We start from the raw sequence: 27,779 nt of genomic DNA, 5'->3' as shown, positions 1-27,779 counted from the left end.
AATGTGAATTGTGCCTAGTCAATCCCTTACCAAATCCTGGAGCTGCTCCTGAGACCTTACTAGGCAGTTTCTATAAAACACAGAAAAAGTAATTTGAATGGAAGCAATGGTCAAGTTAGACAAACACAGCAAGAGCTTGCTGCTTTTTGTCTTTCTACACCCCACTTCACATGATGTTGCATTCAATGAGTAAATGTGAACCAGGCTAAAAGAGTGCTTAGCTAAAATATATCTCACAAACTGCCTACAGTTCTTGGGTATATCAGGCATCCTTTTCTGTGTCTCCCTGTACAGCCCACCAGTCCATGCTGGGACCAGCTGGTGGGGTGACTGGACTTTGTGGAGAAGCAGACCCCTGACCCTCTGTGTGCTCCTGGCATGCAGCACTCACCACCCAACAGCTGGGGAAGCCTTGCCAGAGGGAAGGAGCAACTGAAGCACCAGGGAGCTGCTGTGTCTCTCAAAAGATGCAAATGGCCTCTGTGAGGCAGAGGAGGAAAAGTAGGGACTGCCAGTTACTGTGTTGTGCAGAAACTTGCCAGCCAGCTGAGCAGGGAATGGATGGTGCCTGCCTCTCCACAGGGTCTGGGAACCAGTTGGCAATGGCAAGAGAAGAGATGACTCTATTTTTCCATTTATAGCCAAGGGAATAAAGCTTTACTGTGGCTGTCTTGTTTATCATGAGCCACCCACAAAAGGTGCTGCATTTTCCAAATCTTTATGTGTGCACAGCAGAACACGAGCCATGACTCTGGAAAATCAGCACAGGACATAAATAACCCTAGGCATCACAGTCTCTACAACTACAGTGGCAAACTGAAATGGTCCAGGGCATGGATCCCATCACTGGCACCTGAGCATCTGCACGTTTATCTGGTGGTCTGTTTATTGGCACAGTTTTGGCCTGTGCCAGCAGTCCCAGGCAATACTGGGGGCATGTTTTGATGCTGATGATTTTTCAAAAAGGGAACTATTGATGGGATTACTTTCTTTTGGGAGGAAGATGGTTTACTTATATGATTGCAAGTTGTGCCACTTGCTGCCAGGACTGCAGAAGGAGCCCTGGTCTGGTTTATTTGCTGGTAGAGATACAGCCATTGAGGCCAGAACTGGTCTGTTCTGTGTAAAAATTTAGAATTATTATTGTAAGTATTTTTAATAATAAGCCATAGCCATGTTACTAAGATTAGCAAGTACAATATATTAAAATGCATTCTTGGACTCTTATTAAAGTGGCAAAAGAATAAGTCAGATATATCCGATACTGCATAGTAGATCTGTGTTAGTTTTTATGTAAAAATACCTGCCAAATTCTAAATTGAGTAGCTTATAAATCTTGTGATTCTCTGTCTCTACTTTTTATTTTCTTGCCTGTCAGGCTGTGGAGGCAGAGGTCCTCAAAATGACAAAGTTATCATTACTCTCACTTCCTCAAAGATCTCATTGAGACAAACTGTGGTGACATTCACCCCTTCCTGACAATTCTGCCTATCAGGAGGTCCAATTGCTCTGTCTCCCAAAACCACAGACTCCTTTCCCATGGCAGGGCATGAGTCTGCCTCAGCTTCACATGACACAGAATCACAGAATATGCTGAGTTGGAAGGGACCCACAAGGATCATCAAGTCCAGCCCTTAGCCCTGCACAGGACCATGCCCAAGAGTCACACCATGTGACTGAGAGTATCAGCCAAATGCTTCTTGAACTGTGGCAGGCTTGGTGCTGTGACCACTTACCTGGGGAGCCTGTTCCAGTGCTCAATCACCCTCTAAGCAAAGAACCTTTTCCTAATATCCAAACTAAACCTCCACTGATAGAGCTTCAGGCCATGCCCTTGACTCCTGTCACTGGTCATCACAGACAAGAGATCAATGCCTGCCCCTCCTCTTCCTCTCATAAGGAAGTTGAAGACTGCAATGAGGTCTTCCCTTAGTCTCCTCTTTTCCAGGCTGAACAGATCAAGTAACCTCAGCTCCTCCTCATACAGCTTCGCCTCAAGGCTCTTCTCCACCTTTGTTGCCCTCGTTTGGACACTCTCTAAGAGCTTAATGCCTTTCTTATATTGCAGTGCCCAAAACTGCACACAATATCCAAGGCGAAGGCTGCCTCAATGCAGAGCAGAGCAGAACGATCCCCTCCCTGGTCTGGCTGGTGATGGGTCACTGATGCCCCTCAGGACACGGTTAGCCCTCCTGGCTGCCAGGGCACTGCTGACACATATGCAACTTGCCATCAACCAATTCCCCCAGGTCTCTTTCTGCAGCACTACTTTCCAGTATCTCATTCTGCAATCTGCCTGTACATCCAGGGTTTCCCCATTCCAGGTGCTGAATCTGGCACTTTCCCTTTGTGAAATTCATCCATCCTGCAAGCTGCAGGGACATAATGAGAGGAAGCAGGTATCCTGAGATAGCATTTCTCTTTCCACTTCAGACTGCTACCTGTGGGGAGCTCCCTATGAACTTCTATAGACTTTTAATACCACTTTAAATCTCCATCTTGAAGCCCAACTCACAATACAATTAAGGAGAAGATTGCAAGTCAAGATAACTACACCTCAAGTCACTGTGACTCCCTCAGGCATGTTGTCCTCCCTACAGCCTCCCTCAGGGCATGCTCCTCACTGTCTGCATTTAAGTTTTTAGAGGAGTATTCAGAAAAAAAGATACCCTTCTTTTAATTGGTGGAGAGAGTCTAGCCTGACAGGTCACTCTTGGGGAGATTTTCCTTCTTTCCCCTCCCTCCACCCCATTTCCATGATAAGTGTTTGAGTTCCTCAATAGGTTTTAAATAGAAATCAAGAGGAAGGGCAGGCAAGGTTGCTCAGTTTTACACAGAGCAGGAAGTGCTTGTGCAGTCATCAAGAATTAGCACATGAATTTCAAACCAGGGACAGAGAGAGCGCAAAGATGTTACACCACACACATAGATTTCAACTCAGCATCACTGAAAAGACACTAAGAAGCAAGCCTCCATTACAGGTGGCTCAATGCTGCTGCCTTCAAATCAACCACTCCAGATTTATACACATCTCTTTACATCCTTTCTTCCAAAGGAAGCATTGCAGCATTGGATTAACAGTTCCCATTGGGGGGAGGGGGGGGGGGGGGGGGGAAGAGAGTGATATTCTGTGATAACAGAAGATAGTTATCTCATTGTACTGACACTATTAATACCCAGGGAGCCTTTTCATTGACTAGATAATTTTCATTTATTCCAAACAGCCAAATGGCAATAGAAAACAATGCAGCACAGCAGTGACACAACGGAGTAATTCTGAAGGCAGATTTTACAGATGTAAACACCAATAAAGGTTGTTTGGTCTTTTTTATTTTTTCTCCAAGCAGTGTACAAACTTGCCTCTATCAACCATCTGCAAAGGCAAGCTCATGGGGCTTGTGGTGGATGCCCTAACTGTAAGTTTAGCAAACCTAGGTGTGGAAATCGGATGGCTTATTTGTAAGGGGCTATGATGGAAACATTGATGACCCAACTGTTCAGATAGGTTACTCAGCTTACACATATTGTATTTTTGAGAAAATCTAAAAAGCTTAGCCAACACTGAAATTAGAAAAGATATCCTTTTTGGCCTACAGGCCTGTAATTGTAATTCCCCAATAAGAGCAGTATCTGTGTCAAGACAGCTGATCTCAATGATCAATTCTTTGTTTCCTACAACTGCATGTCAGACTTTTACCTTTACCAAGATAATTTGTATTTGAAAAATATAAAATATAAACTTACTTGAGTGCTCGAGTTGGTTATTTCTCTGTAGAAATCTTCATCCCTGCCTGCTGTCATCCTATTTCTGGGTCTGAAAGCCATCAGTCCTTATGTTCTTCTTCAAGGCCCAACTGCAAGTGGACTGCAGTCCACAGGTTGTACCTTTGCATGCCACCCAGATATATAATATAGAAGCAGGTCAGAGCCTGGTAGTATATGTGGTGCATAAGTACTTTATTGTAGTTCTAAATCTTACATCACTGACAAACAGAGAAAGAAAAAAACAGAGAGTTTGTGGCCTAAGTAGAAAGATGAAGATCTAAAACTTTCTTTCCATACTGTAAAACTACAACAGAACCTTAGGAAAACTAGTTCAAAAAGTGCAAGTGGTACCTCTTCTCCATGTGACTCTGAGAGACAATTATGAATTGCATTCATTTCTCAAAGAGAAACTCAAAGTATTAAGAAGCTTACACTCTGCACCAGGTCATTGGGAATTTTCTTTGTCCATCTATATGTGAGCAGTCCAAAAGGATTGGAAAGTTTTAACCTAAAGGCAGACCAGATCTGGAGCTCCAAGTTTGTGCTGGAAAGGAGGACTCTTCAGGCTATACTTCACTATGGCTAGTGGCATGATACTATTTGCAATTCTGTCAGCTTAAAAGTTAAGGTGATGGAGTTAGCAGCCTCAAGCTGAGTAGAGAAAAAGCTGAGATATAGCATCAGACAACACAGGAAGAGGTTTTGTTTTAAAACCTCACAAAAGCCAGGAGAGTGGGGAGATGAGGAAAATGAACCTCTTAAAATTTGCCAATCCTCCAAAACCTTTGCATTCTGCAGAAACAGCATCCTTTTACATGAAGTTTTGGCAAAATCTATCTATAGGTTCAATTGCAATGTGCCTTTTTTCCAAGGTGTCTTACCTGGCCAGACCATCTATTCTCTTGTCTGGAAGTCAGAGAGTACAGCACTAGTGTAAACTTCAACCCACACTTTTGTTTCAGGAGCAGAATCATTTTCTGTTCCTTCTTTTGTCCTTTTTTTTCCCCCCTGTTGGAAATAGTACACTAGGACTAATACCAGATTAGCTCTTAATATGTCCTCTGCCTTCGTTTTTATGAAAATGCAGAAGCAAGACAATTCCACATCTCTTTAATAGTGCCATTAACTTCACAGTTTTCTCACCAGTGTGTTGCAGCAAGGGGAAGTGCTTTGATGAATAAATGGGCATCTTGCCCTAGTTTTACAATAGTTTGATGCTAGGACCTAACAAGAACTACTTGAATGCTTCAAACACTTTTTTTTTCCCTGTCTCTTCCTTCCCTCACCAGCTAGCTTATGCCTTGTGATCACAGTAATAAAATTATACCTCTATTATACTCCTTCTACTACCTTATTCCTTCTAGCCTGGAGGGCTTCTCTGCAAATCACAGTGTTTTGTGATAGTTATCTCTCCTTTTGTGAACTGTATATCAAGGTTAATATTAACTGTATATACACTGTATTGCACTTGTACCTGGTGCAATGTTGCATAACACAGTTTGGTGGCAGACCTGACATTTGCCTTGCCTTTTTCTAAACCATCTTTTTCCGTCCACTAAAGTGTTTTGAGGGATTCAGCTGTCCAACACCAGATTCTTCTCTTTCCTCCTTCCATAGGCACATAAGAGAACAATTATTTCCCCTTCTGTATAGCCTAGTGCTCAGATCTCTGGTTTCCCTTCACACCTGCAGTGCTATTGCAATCTCTTTATGAGGCACTCACTTCCCATTCGCTTCACCTGGGATTTTGAAGACCTGCTCAACAAGACTTGCTACTTACCAACATGCAGAGGACTTTTACCTTCTAGTAGTGCAGCAGTACATGGGACAATTCTCCAGTGCCTTTTTTCAATAAGCCTCTTTAACAAAACTGTACTAAAGCTATTGTAGTAACTTTTGTCCAGAGATTCAGGAAATTCATTTCATTTCCTTCAGTGGAGATTTTGGCTTATCACAACAAAGTCAAATCCTTTGGGTTTTCAGTGCATTAGTCGTGCAAGGGAAATCTGAGCATTAAACCCCCAAACAAATAACAGTTACACAACGGACAAGCAGCCATTGCCAAGATGTAAAATGCAGAACATTTGCAACTTTATTATTGACACTTTCTTTCTCTTTTTACCACTAAATTCTGAAAACTGCTCCATAAAAATAGGTAGCCAGCCAGATGAAAGGACACCTTCCCCCTGAAACAGAAGATTAAATGTAAATGATGAATGGCAGATCCTTAAAACATGAAGATGAGATTGTCACAAGATTTAGTAGCTATTGTATTCTTATTTGTTCTAGGCTTAAGGGGAAGAAGATCATTTACCAGATAAATCAATACAAAATTTCCTACTCATGATATGTTTAAAATCATCTTAGTCTCGCTAATTTTAAGAGTTCATCTTACTTCTGATTGAAAATTCATTTCTTCACTTGTTTGCCAACATTTTCTGGTGAGAAGTGTATTACACCTTGGTATATTATGGCAGAGGAAGGAGAACATGTATCCACATAAGCTCAGATTTTATGGGCTGTGCTGGTTTAAAGGCAAACCAGCAGGAGAAATGAACTCAGCACAAGAGAGCTACAATTTAATAATATTACAATAAATACACTGACACAAAGGGAAATTGCTTTCAACTCACAAAACCCTGCAGTATAACCCAGTGTCCTGGGGCACAAACCCAAAAGGGTTTGTTTGCCCTTGTGCTAAGACCCACATGGTTCCCCCAAGACCAAAGCAAAAGGAAGTGAAAAAAACCTGTTAGTGCAGGTGATGGCTTATAGTCTGGTCGAGAGTGGTGATCACCTCCTGTCAAGGTCCTGCTGCTCCTCTGGATCCAACAAGAAGTTCCCAAGGTCTTCTTACCCACCACTTATGTAACCTCAAGGAGCACCCAGTCCCTCCCCCAGAGCAGGGACTCACACAATGGGTGAGTAACTCTGGGAGTCATGGGGTATTTTTGAACTGTTGATGACCCATTAGCAGCCACACCCCCTCAGGCTGGGTGTGAAGGTACTAATGACTCCCTGGGCAGCTGCTGCTAATGGTCCATTGTCCTTGGGAAACGAGTAGAGGGGGCAGAATACACAGCTTTGATCACCCCTACACAATGATAACTGGTCCCACCTGCTGAACTAGGACAGGGCTTAGAAAACTGGGACTTAAAGTGCAGCCAGAAGAATAAAAACCTTGGTTGTCAGTAATTACTCTATTCCTAGTATGGTGTTGCATGGTTTAGGCAGTAAAAACCTAAGAATTGTGCCTTCACAAAACCAGTAGCATTAGTGGGAAGTAATAAGTCACACCTACATCACTTAAAATCCTCACAGGGCCTAGGTACTGATGCTGTGAGTGACCCCCTCCCAAAGCAGAACTCTGAGCCGCGTTAGTGTAGGGTAAATTAAAAAGTAAAGGTCCTTTAATATCACAGGCCTACAGCCCACAGAAATACATGATGACATGCATGTGCTCTCCAGTTCTAGTTTCCACGGTTTTTATAATAAGATCCCTCCAATCATTGCTTTACACATTTCTCAGTCCAGCCCAGGTCCAACCCCTGGAATTGGGTCTGGGCTCATCAAGACCCTCTGTCTTCATCAGCTCCTCTTCCTCGGGCACACAAAGGTCCCTTGGAGTTCATCCAGTTCTGACTTCTGGGTCACTCTGACCTAAGTTTATGTTTCATTCTGTAGGCCTTTTGATATCCTTCAGCTCTTTACCTTGAAAAAGAGACTAAGCAACTAAGAGAATTTGAGCTACTGATAAATGCTAAGGGTTAGGATGTATAAACAATGAACTTAGGCTGCCAGAATATTAGCACAATACATCTACATTTGCTACAGTTACTGTGCTCCTAAAATCTACAAAATGTGAAAATCAGAACAAAAACCCTTTTGGCATCAGTACCTTTGGATTTTGTTGTTAGACAGACAAATTAAGTAAGTATTGTGTCCCAAACCAATGGGATGCACCTGACACTCAGCTGACCTTGGGAAACTAAAGGAAGCTAATCCACACTAAAATTAACACTGTCCTGCCAGTGAAAACAAAATCCTGGGTAGTACACAGCAGAAATAGGAATATCAAATTCTCAGCTTTGCTGGGGAACTCCTCTGAATGCACCTTGGTGTGCACAAGCTGATTTGCATAGATGGCAAACCCAGATTTTTTTCCTTTCTCCCTTGAGCCTCTCCAGACCTGACTCCTTTTGTTGATGTGATTCCTTGCAAGGGTCCTGCTCTTGGATGGTTCCCTGCACTTCAGAGAAGGAGCATTCCCATCTTCCTCATCCATGGGCAGAGGGCTGTGCTAGAGAAACAACTTCTTCACAGAAGATCACAAAAGGGTGACCTCACAAAGGTCAAAACAAAGCCAAGGTATTTATTTTCTAAAAAATAGTAGATAGTGTCTCAAGCAGTGTGTTAAATGGTATAGATTTAATTCCTATCATGGAAACCAGCTTCAATGTAGATATGCAAATATCTGTCTTTGGTCTGGAGAAATAAAGGAGGGATGTTGGTTTTCTAGACAGGATGATATCATACTTCAGATTACATCCTCATTTCCTGTTGGTGCTTTCCCAGACTGGGCACACATTGAGTATGACTATTGTTAAACTCTTTGTGACACATTGGTGAGCAAGCCAGCCAGAGACCAGGAAAATATCCTATTTTTGTTTTGCTTTCGTAATTCAAGACTGACACACTAACATAAATAAGCAAAAGTATTTCCAAGAAGGCTGCATTTTCAGGGCTTTTCCTCCTAATACACAGAGCAGCACATCATTATTGTTCTGTCAATGAGCAAACAAGAACACCCACACCATTTGTTCAAAGCAGCTTCCTGCCCCTACCATGTAGAGGATGCTCAAAATGACAGCCGAGCTTGAGGGTGCAGGCAGAGAGCCCAGAGCACCAGCTCATGCTTCCAGGTGGCTCCAGCAGCCCAACCACTGCTCCAGCAGGACAACATGACCACATTCCCCAGCTGCCCCCCCTCCTTGACCCCTCCTTATTCCTCCTGCTCTCTGCAGGTACACACACGGGGCACACAGCCAGTTCAGAATCCGGCACCAGGAAACAATTAATTTGTTTAAAGCCACAGAACCAGGCTCATCTGAAGCATGTGCACCTTTGAAACTGTCAGGGAGCGTGAAGCAGAGCCATACAGGTCACAGAAAGAAGAAAGAGCCCAGAGGCAGAGATGAAAATAATTTTGTCTTTAAATCCACACCAAAGAGATTAGGAAAAAAGTGTCAGTGTGCAATCTATCTCCCCTCCTGATGATAAGTCAGAAGCGTAGTATGCATCTCCCTCCTGAAAATTTGCTAATTTTGCTAGCTGGAAGATTTAAGGAGGGTTAGTAAATACTGCACCTTCACTGTGCCAGAAATTTCCCTAGAAACAGAAGACTTCATACCACATCCTCAGCTTGACAGCATATTAAGAAAAAGATACTATATGACACTCACAATCAAATCCATGAACAGTGAAAGTAGATGCAGAGAAACTGTTTTATAGGTGCAAAATGACATGTTCGTCAGTGTGTTGCAATGCCAAAAAGCTTCAAGTAGTGTGAGAAGGGAGAAAAATCAGCTCCAGAAAAACAAAACTGTTATAGATTATGATCAGTCAGTGCTAGTCCATTCTATCCTGATGCAGCTTTCCTCCTTCATGAGAGGACAGGGTAACAGAACACTCATATCTGGAAAATAAGGAGTAGAGAAAGCTACTGGCTTATGCCTGAAAGGAATTTCTCCAGCAGCATGAAGAGACTCATTAGAATTTTTCCCATGACGCACCACAAAAGATGGCTGGAGAAAACAAAGTGAGGTGCTGGAGCTCAGTATATTTCTTTGTCCTTGAGAAGCCTGGCCTTGCTGAATCTCACGGGCTAATGCATGCATAATTTGGGGCAGCTGATTAAGTTTATTGTGTCCCTGACTACATCGAGAGGAGTGAGGGAGGGAGGGGACAAAGAAACAGAGTTGGCTTTAGTTAAAGCTCTGCAATTGTCTTTAATATTTACATAATGTGCTATCATAATTGCTCCTGATTGGAGACTTAAGATGCACAGAAGAAAATGACGCTGGAAGTGCCCAGCTGAGGAAAAAAAAAGCAAGACAGCCCCTTCCCCCCTCTACTCTCAGCCAAATCAAAAGCCGCTGAAGAGGAATTATGCCAGGGTGCTTTACAAAGCCAGAGCTCTGCATGGGTTCAGACTAGCACACCTCCTTCCATACACTGGTAAACTGTGAGTGGATGGCTGCACTGGCTGAGACCATGGAATCTACTGGCATCACACATCAGGTCAGATGTGTGCTGTTCCCCTGGTGCAGGGCTGGACACTTGGCAGAGGCTGGGAGAGCTACTACAGCTGCTGAGGGTGTGTGTTGCCATTTCATAGATTTAGCTGAGAAGTTCACAGTGAGGAGACCATGAGCTCCACAGGAGAAGGAAACAATGCCATCTCAGAGAAGGATAATAGTTCCTTAAGATCCATTCCACTGATGTCAGTAGTAAAAAGTTTTTTGTTTGTAATTATGTGCAAAGGCAGACATGATTCCACTCTCAGTGATGCTGCAACCACTTGGAATGGAAAATAAATATTGCAGTCTTTAAAACAGCCTTCTAATGTCTCACTGATTTTCCTCATAGAAAACAATAAATAAGAAGAGTTTATGATTTACTGGATGTATTGATTTACCAGACTCTGACACCTTGATTTATCTTTTTATTGTTTTGCTTTAACTTTCTAGTCACTGCAGAGCAGATAAACCAAAAATGAGTTTCTGTCCTTCCCTTCAGAGCATAACTATGACTCAAGAAGTTTGTGCATTCACTTGGAAATATGGTGCTGCATCATTCTCACTATATAACAGCAATAATGTACAGAAACTGCACTGATGCTTCAGGCATCAGGTAACCTAGTTAGTGGCAGAGAGAGCCTATACTTGCACTGCTGTTTTTACTAGCTCCTGACTCAGAATACAGCAGAAACCTCTGCAGACTCAGGAACTATTTAAATGTTTAGTACCTTAGTCCAATCCATTATTTATATTTCTTTTTTCTTCAATATATGAATTAAAATGCTCGAAGAGCATAAGCATAATTAGATATGCAAGACACTACAAGATGCTTGGGAAATAATGTGCAACATCTCTCTAGATCCTATACTATATCCATCATGACAGTATCCAAAGTAGTGCAGTTATTGGTACCAGCAAGAACTTTCTGCCAGTAATCATAGACCTTGTAGAAACCAATGCTGGTATAAAAAGAGACATCTTCCTAGGGGCTAATATCACGGAGATTCAAGAATCAAATTCTGTTTTTCTACTTCAAATATTCCACTTCAAATGTCCAGGCTTAGGTTTCTCCATGTGAGCTCACCTCTTTCTCTATGGTGTAACCAGAGTGTAAAGCTATTTCATCATGAACATGAGTAAATTTTCAGGAGAAATGCCAAGATAGACATAAAGAACATTAAGGAAAGAGCATTTCTACCCTAACCTATGCTAATAATTCTGGAATAGGAAGCTGTAAAAGTTTGAGGTTCAGCATGAGCTGGTGCTTTATTCTGGGTTTAGGCATCCACTCAGTTTTGCAAAGAAAAAGACCATAAAATAGGCTAGAAACTACACTGTAGGTACAACTCAAATTGTAGTGGAAAGGCATATTTTCTCCCCCTTTTTATTGCAAGCAGTCTGTTTTATCCTAGCAGTTTATATTTGGACTACATTTCCAGACACATAAAAGTTATGTGGGAATAAGGTAGCTGAAGAGGTGGTTCTTTTTAAAACTCTTTTCTTTATAGTTGGTATTTCAAAGTGTATATGAACATGGAGGACTGGTGGAGGTAGAAAGTCTTCCTGTAGCTTACCATCTGCCGTTGCACAGGGTATTGTATTTATTGGCTTTACTTAACTGTTAATGAAAAACTACCATCAATCAACGGCTGCCATCACTCCCAGTACAGATTATAATAAATAATGCCCCATTTTGCTAATCCCCCTCATTCTCCTGCTCTAGAGAAATAAGAGCTAGGGAGCTCACAAAGAATCAGTAAAATTTACAGACAAGCAAAGATTGATTTGACTTTTTTTTGAAGCTGTGTTTTGCCTAGCCTGGAAAACCACATTAAAAAAAAGATATACATATATGTATGTGTGTGTATATGTATCTATCTATATATAAACCACAGGACAACTGAAAATACTCTAGTCTTGATTTTTCCTGAAGTCTTTTCTATTGACCACAGTGGGAGCAGGCATGGACCAGTGGCCCACTATAAAAAATGCACTGGACTGTTATGGAACTAAGAATTTATAATTAGGTAATTTCTGACCCTAGAATTTTGCCTTTTTCCTGATGTCTTTCCATATATCTGATTTGTTCTACCCCACTTTTAATTAAATTAGGAAATATCCACTTCATTGTCTCTGATGTTTATTGACTCACAAGATCTCTGCTTCTCTTTAAGCATCTCAATGAAGTTGTGAGAGTCTCAAGAGTTCAAAATTTCTACTGGAAATTTAGCTGATCAATATCAGTTTGGCCAGTCATTTTCAGACAGAAGAAATTGAACTTTTTGAAAATATGTTTTCAATCATCTACTTGTAGCTGTTGTTTCTAATCCTAAACTCAAGATCTTCTGTTACTTAGAAGAGTAATATAGGTAGATCACTGTCAGTGTGATAAAACAATAATCATGTACATGATTTTGTAGTAAAATTAGCAATAAAGAGACATTCATGGCTCAATATCTCCTTCAAATGAAAAGAAAGGCTCCACCCATACTCTTCACAGATTAGTGGGAAGATGAAAGATTGGATAACTGGAACAACGAGCAGCTGTGCAGTGACATTCACAAATAGAAATCATAGAATCATAGAATCATAGAATCGATTGGGTTGGAAAGACCTCCAAGATCATCAAGTCCAACCCTTGGTCCAACTCCAGTCCATTTACCAGATCATGGCACTCAGTGCCACGTTCAATCTGCATCTAAAAATCTCCAGGGATGGTGAATCCACCACCTCTCCGGGCAGCCCATTCCAATGCCTGATTACGCTCTCTGTAAAGAATTTTTTTCTGATATCCAACTTAAATTTCCCCTGGCAGAGCTTAAGCCCGTGCCCCCCTGTCCTATTGCTGAGTGCCTGGGGGAAGAGACCAGCCCCCACCTGGCTAGAACTTCCCTTCAGGTAGTTATAGACAGTGATGAGGTCACCTCTGAGCCTCCTCTTCTCCAGGCTAAACAACCCCAGCTCCCTCAGCCTCTCCCCACAGGGCTTGTGCTCCAGTCCCTTCACCAGCCTTGTTGCTCTTCTCTGGACTTGCTCCAGCACCTCAATATCCTTTCTGAACTGAGGAGCCCAGAACTGAACACAGTACTCAAGGTGTGGTCTCACCAACGCAGAGTACAGGGGAAGGATCACCTCCCTGGTCCTGCTGGCTACGCTATTTTTGATGCAGGTACAGAAAGCACAGAGCTGCAACAGGGGCAGACTGTGTTTTATTCAAACTTCACTTAGGTGACCTTAACTAAGACATTGTTGGGAGAAGTAAACTGAGATTTCATCCAATAAACGACTAGCCTAAGAACAGGTTTAGAGATATGGGAAATAAGCTATTCTCAGAGCTATTCTGGAACAGTAGGCTATTTTCAGGCTCTTGTCTTCTTTCCTTTACCTCTCTAGTATATTTTAATTTTCTACTTTGAGAAATCCATAGCATGTAATACTAAACAGTTAGCTACATTTCAAACTTGAAAAACAAACTTTTTCACTTTCATTTCCATTGTTCTTCACTGTGTACAAGAAGTGAGCAGTATCTGAACAGAGGAAGACTGAATAGGCAACCAACTTTTTCAGAGCATATGAGACTGACAAGACCGATACTAGGGTACTGTAGACAAATCTGTTATCTAAGTTTTAATTAAAAAAAAAAGATACTTGAAAATTGAAAGAGAGGCAGAAAGATGCCAGAAAACTTTTCAGTTGGGCAGCAATTGTGTTACAGTGGGAGAATGAAGATCAGCTTGCTTAGAACAAGGAAATTCAGATAAAGGGACAAACATCAAGAAATTACTTGAAGAAGTATAAAGAAATTATTTTCCTGGGATAAACAAGAAGATAAAAGACTTGAAGAGCAAATGGCCAAACATGAAAGTTATGCAGTTAAACATAAACCTTACTTTTATTCTTTCCTCTTACCAGGTTCATTGCTAACTCCTCCAGTAAAAGACACAAACCCATGGGGTAAACGACCAAAGGAAATAGCAACTCTTCCTTTGACATCCTCAAATGGGGATCAAACTCATATTAACCAAGCAGAATATAGTGAAATTGGAATGCAAGTAACTGGATAAGGTTTAGTAGCCTTTTACAGGAAAGAATTCAAACCCAGAATATTTCATGGTCCTTGTTGGCTTAACATCTATAGCTCTCCAGAGTGAGCATATGCATATATACTTAAATGCCTTACTGACAACTTGAAATGACAAAAAGAAGTAAAAATTCAATGTCGTGAGTGCTAATGCCTCTTATAATTGCTCTAAGCAAGAACTACATCTACCATTAGCAAGTTAGGATCTCTTCTCATAATGTTACATGCTTCGGTTTCCTTTCCAAATTTCTCTCCATTGGCATAGAACAAGATTCCAACACTTAACAGAGGAGCAAGCTGAGACAGAAAAAATAGAGACTCTATTCCCACCTCTTCCATCACTTTCTTCAGTCACCTGCAGGACTTCTGTCCTTGCTTTGTACATTTTACATTTTGGAGAAGAGGGGAAAGGAGTATTTTCTCACCTTTGCAATATACGTTGCATAATTAAAGTGAAGAATTATATCTAGCCACACATTTTTCTTTTTTTTTTTTTTGTATCTGTTCATATTGCTGGAAAAAAAGAAATCTGAGTGCTAAATATCTGAAATGCACTAGGCAGGAACAGATTTAATGGGAAGATTATTTCTCTATTCCCCCAGACCAGGGCATTTGTTTCAAGGCATGAACTACTTTATGTAACACAATCCCAACTCCACAGCTGGATCAGATCTGCCCGCAACACTAAGAAAACTTCTTATTTTTGTAAAGCTGCTCTGAGTGAAGGCACCCACAGGTTTACTTTCACAATACCAAGGCTGAGGCTTTCTGTACCACTCCAGAAATGCAGCCACTGTCAGACCCATGAATGCTCCCTAGAGTGCATATGAAGTCAGAGTTCAGGTTTGTAAACATTTGAACCCCAAACTATCTAACACAAAATAGGCTTTTTCAAGGAATATATCTGAGGTGTTACTCATTGCTAGAAAGGCTATTGACACCTGGCTTTCCTTGGCATTTCAGTTGCATATTTGGCATCAGAACTGTCAGAACATGTTGCAATCACTCAGATGACTAATACATTAAGGTATTTTTGTGGCAGAGGGCTGGAATATTTCCCACATTTTCCCTTTTGTCTTTTCAATTGAGAAGGATTACCCCTTTCTTTCTCATTCCCTGTTAAATCCCAAAAATATATATATCATCAAAACACAGTGCCAAAGATGTTATGAGCTGTACGCCACATACAGTCGTCCCTAAACTGGACACTCCATGTAATCTGCTTTTCTGGAACCTCATCGTTTGAGGATGAACCAGGAAGCAGCTTATAGGAACAAGGCTTTGTATGTTTGCTGTCCCAAGACCAGCACTGCTTGAGTTTCCCAGCTGTGAAACAGGAAACTGAGGCCAGAGTGCTCTCAAAACTCAGAGCTGATGTCAGCCAGAATCCTGATGGTCACCCAGAGGACCTTCAGGCTTGACATGCCTAGAACAGGCAGCTTCTGATATTCTCTCACATCAAGACAAATGCCCATTTCATCTCAGGAGGAATAAAGTAAAGCTGCATGAAAACAAACTCTGTTTCTAGTGTACAGTAAAAATGTTTGGGTTTTTCTTTGCCCACATGAGAGCCAGGTGTTGTAGATACATCTGGGAAACTGAAATTCAAAGTCCAACTTAAGGCCTTATGTTTCCAAATAATCAAAATACTGTTGTGTCTCTTCTCCCCCATTTCAGCACTGATGTACCAGCAGGTACCCTACCTGACAAGGGACCAGCTGCCTGATGGGGTGCACAGGTCTTGTAGGCTGCACAGCAAGGGTTGTGTTTTTGTAGGGTTTACAGTTGAACAAATTGCTGTAAACAGTCTTGGTCTTGCTTTTGGGATCCAAAAGTTTTTGGCTTTTTGGCCTGACAGAAAGGGATTGTATTTTGACCAAACCCCAAATGTTTACAAACAAAAATGATTGTGTCTTGATGGATGGAATGGGAATTTTCTTCTTGCCTGGACTTCTGTAGTTTTGCACTGCCTCTTCTCCAACAGCTTTCTCTGAAATACCTCACAAGAATCATTGCCTTCCTCTCCTTAGTTTTCACCTGGGCATGTGTGGAGGCAATTTTTGTTTTATGAAAGTGCGGAAGGTCACACTAATCCCTGTGTTTGCTGTGTTACTGATTGAAATCTGTGTATCTGAAATGGCTTTGGCACGTGCCACAGAATTTCTTTCCAAGGATTTGGTACCCTCTGTGGACTTTATTGTTTATGGCAAGAGGACAATTTTTCAACCCATTTTTCCTGCATACCAAGGCCCTGATTCCACAAAAGCTTTTGCACTCACTCAAATGAGTCATCGTGTAGATTTCTGCTGTGAGAAAAGGTAGCCATACAAACAAACATGCCAGGGTTTTGCACTCCTCTGATGTATTTTGGGCACAGTGCTGATCTCCTTTTCATATAAATCCAGAGAAGATTAGTTTAATAGATTTTCTTTCTATGCAAAGACAATAGAAATACTAAGCATAATAATAAATAACATAATATTAACTCACGTTATGCAGCTGAAACACCTTATTTTGTAAAACAGTGATTGATGTTTTTATTAGTAACTTCAAGTATAAATATTCTCCCTTTAGCATGATTAGCAGCTTCAGGGTCTTTTGATTATTATTATTTTGCATCCTCTCTGTTTTAATTATAATGCGCTTTGCACTTCTCTAACAGTTTTCATCTGAAATCTTAAATTACTTTGCAAGCATGAATTCATTAAACCTTACAACATCCCTCTGAGGAAGCTGTTTAATTAATACACCCAAGTTATGGATAGGCAAATTCAAATGCACAGATATTAAGTAGTAAATCATCAAAAAGAACAGAAGGAGAATTTAAGGGACACATGCTGCCAGGTCACATGAATATGAGTGTGGAGAAATGTCTTTGTAGATAACACAGAGAGTGCAGGTTCCCACTGATCTGAAACCAGCTTGAGGTACTACCTCCAATACTGCCTGCCAGACCATGTGCCCCTCTTTCAGATCAGAGTGTTTCAACCAAACTGGTGATTCAGGGACCTCTCAAGAAAAAGGATTTTATCCCTTCTCTATAAAATCATATGGTCTTTACTAATTTTTAATCAGACATGTACTAACTTTGTATTTTATATTAATTTTTGATTTTAGCTTGTACCTTAGTCTGTCAGTTATCTTAACCATGCATATCTCTAGACAAAGAGGAATTTAACTCTAGCTGTAAGATGAACTTTAAGAAACAAACCAAAACCTTGTTTAGATTAGAGGCTAAACTGTAAGAAATAAATCAGAAAACCAGTCTAGGTTAAGGCTTGAAGCTGTAACAGTGTTTAGTTAAAAAGAAATATAAGGCTGCAGAGATAAGAGCAGCCCATTAGATCTTTAAAAGTCACCCAAAATATACTGCTTAACTTTGGGGAGGGGTTATCAGTTGTAATTAAGTATTTGAACCTGGAAACAAAAAGTCTCATTGAACATGTCTTTGGTGGAATTATCCCCCGTGTTCCCAGCGCTGAATAAAAGGATGAATTTTGTTCTATTCTATTGGAATGAAAACACTACTAATACCTGATTGTACTGATAGTACCTAGTTACCATTTGATATGGTGACAGGTTTTGAGGGTATTCTCTTTTGCTCAGGGATTGGAATCACAAGCCAGGCATCAGTGTAGGGAGGGTGCAGTGCCTGTGCAGCATCACGAGTGCTGCAAATGCAGGGCCACAATGTTGGGTAAAGCTGAGAGAGTCTGCACCTACGGCACTGGTTGAAATTGGTAGGTCCTATAGGTGCTGAAATACCTCTTTAAATTGGATCAACACTGTCAATTAACTGCTTCAGGAATAATTACACCCACGTTAACAAGGCTCCAAGCACTTTCAGATCTTCCCTTACCCTCTCTCTTAAAATACAATTCTCAATTACAATCCTATATTTATTCCAGCTCAACCTTTCCTCTCTCCCTTTTTATGTCCTTATTTTTCTCTTAATTTCTACAAAATTGCTTTCCTGAGACATGAAAATTAATGTATGCAAATTGTTGCACAGCATTACCACTGCTGTGATGCCACTATATTGCTGAGGTAGTTAATTATCAGGATATTGCAGTTTGTCTGCTCTCTATCCTCTTGTGCTGCTCCTAAAAGGAAACAAAGGAAACGACATCAGAGAGACAAAGACAGAACTCAGTCCTCTATTAATAACCACCGTAAAGGAAATAAAGGATTAAAGGCCATTTGCAGCACACATGGCATACAGCTTTGTATGGCACAGATGTTGGAGAGGGTCTTGTAACTGTGTCTGCACCTGGCTGTGTTATTCATCTAGAGATAAACCTTGAGATCCTTGCTTAATTTACATTGAATTGCTGTAATGCCAAAAGGAATTTCACAGAAGTGAGATCTAAGTGAAAACCAAGGCCAGTGGCAAGAGCACCGCTTGGAATCACAAAATGCCTCTAGTTTTGATTTTTCCACTTTCATGCAGCTATCACATTTGCAGGTGACTTTAACTGTCCTTGCTCTCCTTGTCTGTAAAAGGAGTGACAACTCAGAAAGTATTTTGGGATTTACCTTAGAGTAATTTTCTGGTAGGCAGTTAAATGCCTCCCTGACATCCAATCCTGTCAGATCTTGGAAGCCAAGCAGGGTCAGCCCCGGATTAGTACTTGGATGGGAGACCTCCTGGCAAATGTCCGGTGCTGTAGGTTCTAGTCCTGAGGACTTCACTGGCACTGTCCAAGGCTCGCTCGGCCGTGGCAGATGAACCTCAGGACTTAAACAGAGGGGCCAGTTCTGTGCACGCTGTGCCTCACCTAAAATCCACTGCGCTGGCTGGAAGGGCACACCCACGTGGGGACAGCCCTTCCAAAAATCTTCTTTGCAAAGCTGAGCCACACACACAATTTCCTGGTGTTTCCCAACAGGGCAATATGTTCTCAATGACTGAATAGCCAGGTCCTCATAAGAGGTAAGCAATATCATCACCAGACTTTTCATGCTCTCTGCAATCAATGATGATTTTTCTGAAAACCAGAGACAAAGGTTGGTCATGAATTAAAGCAATATGATTTAGTTTTATAAAGCATAGAGAGACTTAATAAAAAATAGTAATCAAGAAGCCCTATGGATTCTTGATGACTACAAAATCTTCAAAGCTTCTCTGTGGGGTTTAATAGCCGTTTTAAAAGGATGATTAAAACTGTCATATTAAATACATGATTGCTTGTTACATTTAAAGGGTATGGATTTTAAAATTGTTTCTATTGAACTCATTCAATCTCTTTACGATCACATTTGTGCTGGTTCTTCCAAGTTCTATAGGACAATTCCATAAAGGCAGACTGTCCCTGTAGGTGACATCCATTGAAAAGGTCAGTTGTTTTGAAATAAAGAGAAAGAGATAATCAGAAAACCCAGCATTCACCGCATGGTTAGGCACCAGCGCCCCACCTCCAGTTATCTCCAGCCAATAACACTACAGGGTGATGAGGTAATGCTTGCATTCAATACTCCTGGCATGCTTCAGTGGTTTGTAAATCTCCTTAAAGGAGACAGAACTGGGAGGCTTCCCTCTCTCTGTTCTGATGGTGCAAATGAGCATTTGAATTCAGATCTTTACAGTTACAGGGAAAGGGGGATGGCAAGGAAGCATGCCAGTGAATCAAGCTTTTCTTCCCTTCCCTCTTTTGTAAGACATAAGCAAGTTTGAAGCATTTTACTCATGCAAGTTAAAGAAAATCCAAGCAGGTTGTTTAGTTCCTGCAGTACACAAATCCCAGGATGGATTGATTCCAAAGGCTTCTGAGTAAATAAAACTGCAATTTTTGTATCACTCACAAATCATCTCTCTCTCCTTTCATCATCCTAATGCAACTAAGGGAAAAGAAAAGATTTCATGACTCAGTATTTAAAACATAACAGTGGGGGAAAGACCACAGAAACAGCTTTGTTTTCCTCAGCCAGTGTATTCTGCATACATTTCAGTCACGCCTTTGTGTTTTCTTTGACAGGAGGAACAGCTCCTCCTGTTGAGGCTACTGCCACCACCATAGGCAGTTGCTATACGAGTCAGGCTCCAGAAACAACAGAGCATTGTCAGGTAAACCTTGGAAGCATATTGTGCATTAAAAACTATTCTGGGAGGGAAACAGGAATTCCCCTCTTCACAGTCAGGCACCAGGCTGCCTCTGCAGGCTTGTAAAGTGGAAGAAAACACCTTACCGCTAACTGAACAGAATTGGTGAGAAGTCACTAGAAGGAAAAGAGGGGTTGTGCCACACAATCTGGATCCCAACCATCACCAAAGTCCTTTTGACTGTACCTAGAGAAAAAGCTATCCTGGTGGCATTTTCCTGTCACTCTCCTGACTGCAAGAGCAATTTAAAATGGATTGACTGCTCTCTGTACTTGCACATCACCAACTGGATAACTGTCCTTGCCTGGCTGAACATTTTTAAGTGCTCATTCTTCTGCTAGAAAAAGTATTTCTCCCTTCAATCAAGTGCAATTACCCCAATCACCTCTTTTAATTGTTGTCTTTCCAGAAGATATGTTCTCAAGGGGCTTTCTTGCCAATACCATTGGATGTTTTATTAGGGGATTATATTGACCTTCTGGGGCTGACATCTGTCTTTCATCTGCAGCAACCCAGTGTTAAAACTTCATGGACATGGATACTGGGATGGCTTGTGGGCACAGGGATGGGGGACAGGGCAGGGAGGGGGCAGAAATGGAGATTCAGAAAGACACATGTGAATAGCAGTTCTGCTTCTTGAACTAAAGCCAGAATTCCACAGATGCTCAGCTGGATGAGTCCATATGGAGCCTCTGGGGCTGGGAGCCATGGAGATGTTACTCATTTTTGAGATGACTTCCAATGTAATTGCCGAAGTAGCCCCTTTTCTTTATCTCCACGGGAGTTACAGTGGGAGACCAGAGATACACAGCTTGGATGCTATTTTGCTTTAAATCCAGCCTGACAAGGGCAGTGGGAAATCAAAATCCACTGCCACTTTACACAGCTCTCGGCTCCAGTCTAATCAGAGGGAAACAAAAGAAGTCGGAGCAAGTGGCTTTTTGCAGTACATATGCTTCTGCACACCCAGATGCACAGATAAAAGTTCAGTGAAAAGAATGGAATGAATATGAACTTAAAGAAAACCTACTCAAAATGTGGAGTCCAATAACTCTTCTCCTTAAAGGCAGGAAATACACTGGCTTTGTATAGCTCATTGTAAGAAGATTCAAACAAGAGCTAGAAATCCTTTAAAGACCAACCAACCAAAAAATCCCAAAACACCCCCCGCCCCTCCCCCCAAAAAAAAGCCAACAACAAAAACAAAAAAACAACCAATACACCCCCACTGTACAATTAACCTTGAAAACTGAATTTGAACTTAACTTGAATTTATATCAAATGTACATTACAGTAGGCATTTTACAGTCTGTCTTCTTTCTGTTCTGTAGTCAGGTTGGTAAAATATGTCTTTCATTGCACAGGTGTTCCTCCTTTGCTCCTTCCCATTTTGGACAGATTTCCTCTCTTATCTCCCTGCAGTTGTTTTCCAGCATGAATGTAGCATTACTGTTGGCAGTACAACTTGCTCTAACTCCTCTGCACTAAGCAACACAATATGGATGTGCAGATCCTTGACAAGGATGCTCTTCAAGGTGTTAGTGATATCTAAGTCACATCATTGAACACTGGTGGAAACTCTTGTCCATCCACTCCTGAGGACCCTGTTCTGTGGCAGGATTATGTCTTTGCATGTATGCTGTCTCTGCAGAGACAGCCACTTGCTAGTTCAAAGATGCTCTAGCCTGGCTGAGTTACAGTGGGCTATAAAGTCACCTGAAAGATGGCAAAAACTGAAGAATACAGTTAAATAGTCAACTCCCTCTTCCTGCTTGTTAGGTTACTACTTGATCCTTATTCATGAGTCTAGAAGGAAAATGGGTTTCTCCATACTGCAGAAAGAGTGGAGAAGAATGAGATGGCATTGCAAAGTGGGATCACCTGAAATTTTCCTTACTTCCTGCTGCTGGAAAAGGGACACAACCAGCCTCTAAAACTCAGAACAGAATCCTTATTTTCATGTATCTCAGTGGTAGTAGGTTATAGAACCAGCAGATCTGGACCAGCTCATGATGGGGATGGATCTATGCACAACACTGTGATCAGTTCAGAAATCAACTGTCATTCGACTTGTATAAATGTGTCAGTACCACATTTGATTGAACCTGTGTTTAAGTTAAACTTTTATGTTCAATAGTGATTCCTCCTACTGTGAATAAGACCTGATGGTAACAGAGTCTGATCCCTGGAATATATACAAGTATTCAAAAGTTTAATTTTGAAGAATTGCAAACATTGTCAATTCTGTTGGAGTAAGGGAGGAAACAAAGCCTGCTGCAGAAACCAAAGTTGATATACTATCAGTCCTAACCAAGAGGGGAACATCTGGAAGAAAAAGAGAAATATTTTTTGGCAACACAGTGAGATAAGAACTAAATAATCCTGGTAAAAGGAGTCAAAATATATAAAAGCAATCATGAGAAGAAAATTATGCTCAGGGGAAGAAGAATGATAGGCAGACATCTAGTTTGCATGAACAAGAAAAGACACATGGAAGGAAAAGAGGATTCTGCAAAAAGTGAGAGAGCAAATAAGTGATGGGAAGCAGCAAAGTCAGTTTGTTTATCAAGGGACAAAGCATGCATCTGACAATTTGGAGTACATCACTTTGAGGATGACCTACTGGAGACGTCTTAGTGGAACCTGCTTTCCAGAAATGCATGACTTCTTAGCTCCTGATGGTCAGGGACCCTTTTGAGATGCAAGAAACATCATTAGTGGTTTTGACCTTCTCACATGAAAGAAGATAATTTGCATCACTATTGCCTTAATTGCCTGCATGAAGAAGAGTTCGCTATGACTTGCTCAATGCAGAAGGAAATTGGAAAATTTTGATAAGGGAAGGAGGCTCCTCACACATGAAAAAACATGCGACTTAAGGATAGGCATTGGACTTTCTATAAATGGGATTTTCAAGAGCATAATCAACAGCATTCAGGTAGGATATGGCACAGGAAGAAACTATGGACATTTATTATCAGAAGAATGGCACGTGGACATTGGCAGAGAGACTTTCACCACAGTAAGAAGGAGGAAATAGCAAGACATCTCCTGTTCAGTGTGTGACTATAAGCAGGCTGTAGGTCCAGTGCCTCTCTCACCCCATTATCCTGTGGAAAATATTTCCCCCACTGTACACAGCCTCACACATCCATGACATATGGAGGGAGCAGCCATACCTGTCACAGCTCTCTACTACATCTGTATTCAACACTAGCTCCACTAAAGGTCTTCTTCTGTTTTATCAACTATATATGACCTACAAGAAAACCTAAGCATTTTAGCTCTATGATTACAGTGTAGTACCCTTCTGTCCCTATGTCATATAACTTCTTTTGGCACTGATGACAATATTTTATCTTTCTTTCTCCATATCCCTTCACCACTAATTGCTTATTTAAATCATTAGATGCTACACTATGTCTGTGCTTTTCCTCATCAAAACAACATACCTAGTGAGGTACTTCTTCCTGCGGAGGTGACTATCACATCCTTGAAAGATGATGAGATACTGCTAAGAGCTAACAAGCAACAAAAGGAAACTTGGTGACCACAGAACCTGGGCAACTATAATGAGATGCAAACTGAAAATGAGACAGCACTGACAGTCTTCTACACAGAGACAACATCATTCACCTTGACTAATGAGTAGTGTGTCACAAAATGAGCAACACCTGGGATTCAACTGCACTGAATAACCTCTAGTGCACATCTGGTGAAGAGAGAAGAGACTTAGCATGCATAGCAGAAGTAGCTCATGATTATTACATGAAAGGGAGAAACAAACTAAAATGCATTTATCTAAAAGGATGCAGACAAGAAGTGTTGACAAATTCTTAAAGTAACTGTCTCTGTTCACCACTTCTACGAGTCACCTTATGGAAGATTGAAATTGAACATGGTTCCCTAAAAACCTCCCTGTTTACTATTCAACAACCTTCACTTAGTCTGTTGGGCTGTAGCAGTGAGGATCACTTTGAGATCAGAGCAAGACATTTGTGCTTTGTGCTTTGCTCTGGCAATGAGTGTTTTTTATTGGGACACATTTCAGTGGCCCTACTTAATGGCCCTACAAACATTGCAAAGATAAAAGGATCAGTCACTGACACAGAAAACAAGAACATCCAGAACCAGAAATATTAATTCTTGAAAGTGATGTGAGAATTTTAAAAGATATGTAAATCTGTAAGCTTCAGTGCACTAGTAAGTTATTACATGTGGTGGGTTGGAAGAAGGACTAGCTTCTAGGAATTCAGGATATGCAAGAGCATACCAAAAGAAAATTGAACTCCCAATGATGTTAGTGAAAAAGTTTTTATCATATTCAGCAATATGGACAGAGTCCTAGCTGAGACAACTTTGCGTGGCACTGTGAGGCAGACAAACCCAAAAGATAGTGCCTTAAAGCACTTCCTGAAAGCAGCATGTAAGACAAGACATTGTACTGGGGGTGGATGGGCAAGCAAAGGAGAACAGCACATCAGTTTGAATCCACAGGGAAAAGCTAAAAACAAAATGTGATATTCAACTGCAAATTGGCCAGAGAGAGAGCAATATCTGTCCTGCAGGGGAAATACTCATCTGAGATTCAGATTAGTTAAGAACACAAGGCATGAGTAATATAGTATTATTTATCCCAACTGTTTCATTCATTCCTGTTTCAAAGGAAGGAAGTAAAAACAGCAACTGATAACGTTTAGTGTTTTTGTGGCACTACTCATTTCAAATTAAAAACAGTAATTTAAATGTTTTGGTACAAAGGATAATTTATGCATAGCTCACCAAACCACTGAAATGCAGCCTCCACAAGAATAATACTGTTTGAAGTAGCAGTGGGAAAAAGTGGTTTTGATGAAAAGATGGTGACACAAATAGGTGTTCCAGTGAATAATGTCAGGAAATGCTCCATGACTGCACAGAACTGTGAGGCATCATTCAGCATCCAGAAGACACCCGTACAGTACACCTGAGCCACATGCCTCAGCTTCCCAGCGAGAAAGAGAGATTGAGTCACAAAAAATGAAGACTATTTTCTTCTGAAAAGCACTCAAGCACTCAAAGGAGGGGAAAGGGAGATGGGCTTAAGAAGTACCCAGACACAAATTTGGTAGTTCTCAAGGGAGCCCGATATACCGTCAAGGCCTGCTGTGCTGTTTATGTGCACAATACAAAGACAGTGATTGCCTCCCTTGTAACAATTACCACACTACACCTACCAGAAATTATTTTATATGCAGCAAAAAGAGCCATCAGCTCCCCACCCCTCAGCATTTGTGTTGCCTTCAAGACACAGAGTTCTGACAATGAAATTACTGACTGTCCCCTTGGCTGCCATTGCTGTGAATGGAGAAGGGCACATGGCTGAGAAGGGCACCTGTTTTCTGGCATTTCTATAGCCTTTCTGCTCCCTTGGGGTGTAGTTTAGAAAAAAAGATGATCCAGGACAACATGAAGACTATGTAATGTGAGTGTAGAGGTTTGGCTTTTCCAGGATGTCTTTGAAGGACAAAGCAGAGATCAGGAAAAAATGGCCTCAAAGGAGAGAATGAATTTCTAACATCACCTAAGTGAATCAGACGTCTCTTCATTTACGCTGTGAGGATATTAATGGTTTTTAAAACAGGTTAATCCATGAAGTAACCAAGTGAAAAGGAGAACTATCACTGCTGATACTCTTTGTATTCTATTTCTGCCTCTGACTACAAGCTGCCAGCTGGAAGAAATGTCAGCTGGTACTGGTCCATGACTCATGGGGACTCAGCCTGTACTAGGCTGGGCAAGACTTTGCTGGCCTCATTAGGTTAAAATTCTTCCATTACAGGACAAGAAAAGAGCAGAAGACATTCCTGACAAAGGCACCACTGCACCATTCCCCTGCCTGAAATACCACAGGAGAAAAACCCAGGAGAAAGATAAACCCTGAGGCATCCTTGTGACTGTTCATTGTGGGGAATAGGGCTTTCCTGTGTGCAAGAAATAAATAGCAAGAATTGGAAAAGGACTAGCATGAGTATAGGGTAGATGGTGGTGCTCAAGGCTCATGCAGCTCCTTCCTACCCTCTGAGAAGCTATTCCCAGGCTCACTTTTAGTATCAGCATATCCCACCAAAACATTGGGTTGTGTAAAGCATCAAGCAGATTGGAGGCAGCCACAGGTCAGTAACTTGGAGTTTGTCATAACCAATGCTGATTGCAGCAGACACTGCCCTGGGAATTCTCTTGGAAAAGGCTCTCTACTTTAAAAACTAGATTTAGGCATAACAAAACCTCAGCTATTTCTATTTTACACCAGGCTGGGTTAATCCCTGGGTGAAAAATATTTTGTATATGCACAATATATAGATATTTTATATATGCCTCTTGTGAGTGGCTGCTTACTTACTCAGTTGGTGATGCTGATGAGCTAGAAAATCACTTGTTCCCCAGCACTGAAGGCCCACTCAATATTGAAAGATATCTGGTTGGCATCAGGCAATAGAGATGTCCAAGCCCTTTTTTTCTGCCATAGTCTCTCAGCCCTAGACAACAAAATAATACTTTAAAAATCTTTGACACTTAAAAAACCAAGCGATGCACAGCTAATTTAGTATTTATACACATGTAAATGTATCAGCTAGCTAGTTTTGCTTCATTTTTTTCCGACTTTCAGACATTAAACTTCTGGGAAACATTGACAACTTTTACTTGACATTTGACTTAAAAGAAAAAACCAACACACCCAACAGTGAGTTTGATAGCAGAATGATTGTTGTGTGACTCACCCCCTTAAGTATAATAACTGAGAGTTTATAAAGTATGCACTTGAGCTTTGGGCTGCCCACCTACACTCAATTTCCTCTGACTGTGGAATGTCCTTTGGCAGCCTTGCAGCTAACTGATACCCTGGAGCCTGAGGCAAACATTACAACCTTGTGCAGTATTACTGGTCTAAAGGCTGTGGGCTCATATTTCAACCAGCCAGCGCAAGGTTACTTGTCAAACACAACCACACCTTGTGAGAGACAAGAATTCATAGGGCCATGATTGGAAAACATGTGCTAAGATAGTAAAGAGATGAATATATTAATACTCCTAAATAGGTATAACAGCAAAAGGCATCAACAATTTTTTCATTTCGACCACAACCTTTTGGCTCACAAGCCGAGTAGTGTGCTAGCTAGAGAGGAGCCTGCCTGCCTACAAATCCTCTGTGGGGTGACATACAAGTGTTGATGGAAATACTGCTCCTTAATTCAGCTACCCCTCTGCATTGCTGGAGTGCCGTGCCCTAATGCACATCCACAGCTCCTACATCATGCTCCCCAGTGAAGCTGTGACCACCCCTGTAGAAAGCCTTTGCTGGACATTCAGTACATTTCCTATGAAAGCAAGTGGAGGCTTCTGTAACACTACTGTCCTTCACTTCTGACATCCTACTTTAGCTGGATTTGTATAAACCATTCCAGAGAAGAGACCTGTGCTTAGCCTGCTTGTGGCCCTTCTGAGCTGAGTCTTTGGTGGTGGCCACACTGGCTGAACTCAGTAGCAGCTAGCA

The 27,779-nt window shown here is 41.3% G+C and overlaps 1 long non-coding RNA gene across 1 annotated transcript in view; it reads right to left on the bottom strand.

Moving 5' to 3' along the window:
* Window positions 1-5,864: 5,864 nt before the first annotated feature.
* The window catches only part of LOC139669043 (uncharacterized), a 49,262-nt gene continuing 27,347 nt past the window's right edge, over window positions 5,865-27,779 (bottom strand). The window contains exons 2-3 of the long non-coding RNA XR_011697160.1: window positions 26,628-26,763; window positions 5,865-5,951 (exon numbers count right to left, since the gene is read on the bottom strand). This is a non-coding gene — a long non-coding RNA (uncharacterized lncRNA). The remainder of the gene's footprint in view (window positions 5,952-26,627; window positions 26,764-27,779) is intronic.

Source organism: Pithys albifrons, chromosome 2, assembly GCF_047495875.1.
Source record: "Pithys albifrons albifrons isolate INPA30051 chromosome 2, PitAlb_v1, whole genome shotgun sequence".
NCBI lineage: Eukaryota > Metazoa > Chordata > Aves > Passeriformes > Thamnophilidae > Pithys > Pithys albifrons.
This window is presented reverse-complemented; position numbering and strand designations above follow the sequence as displayed.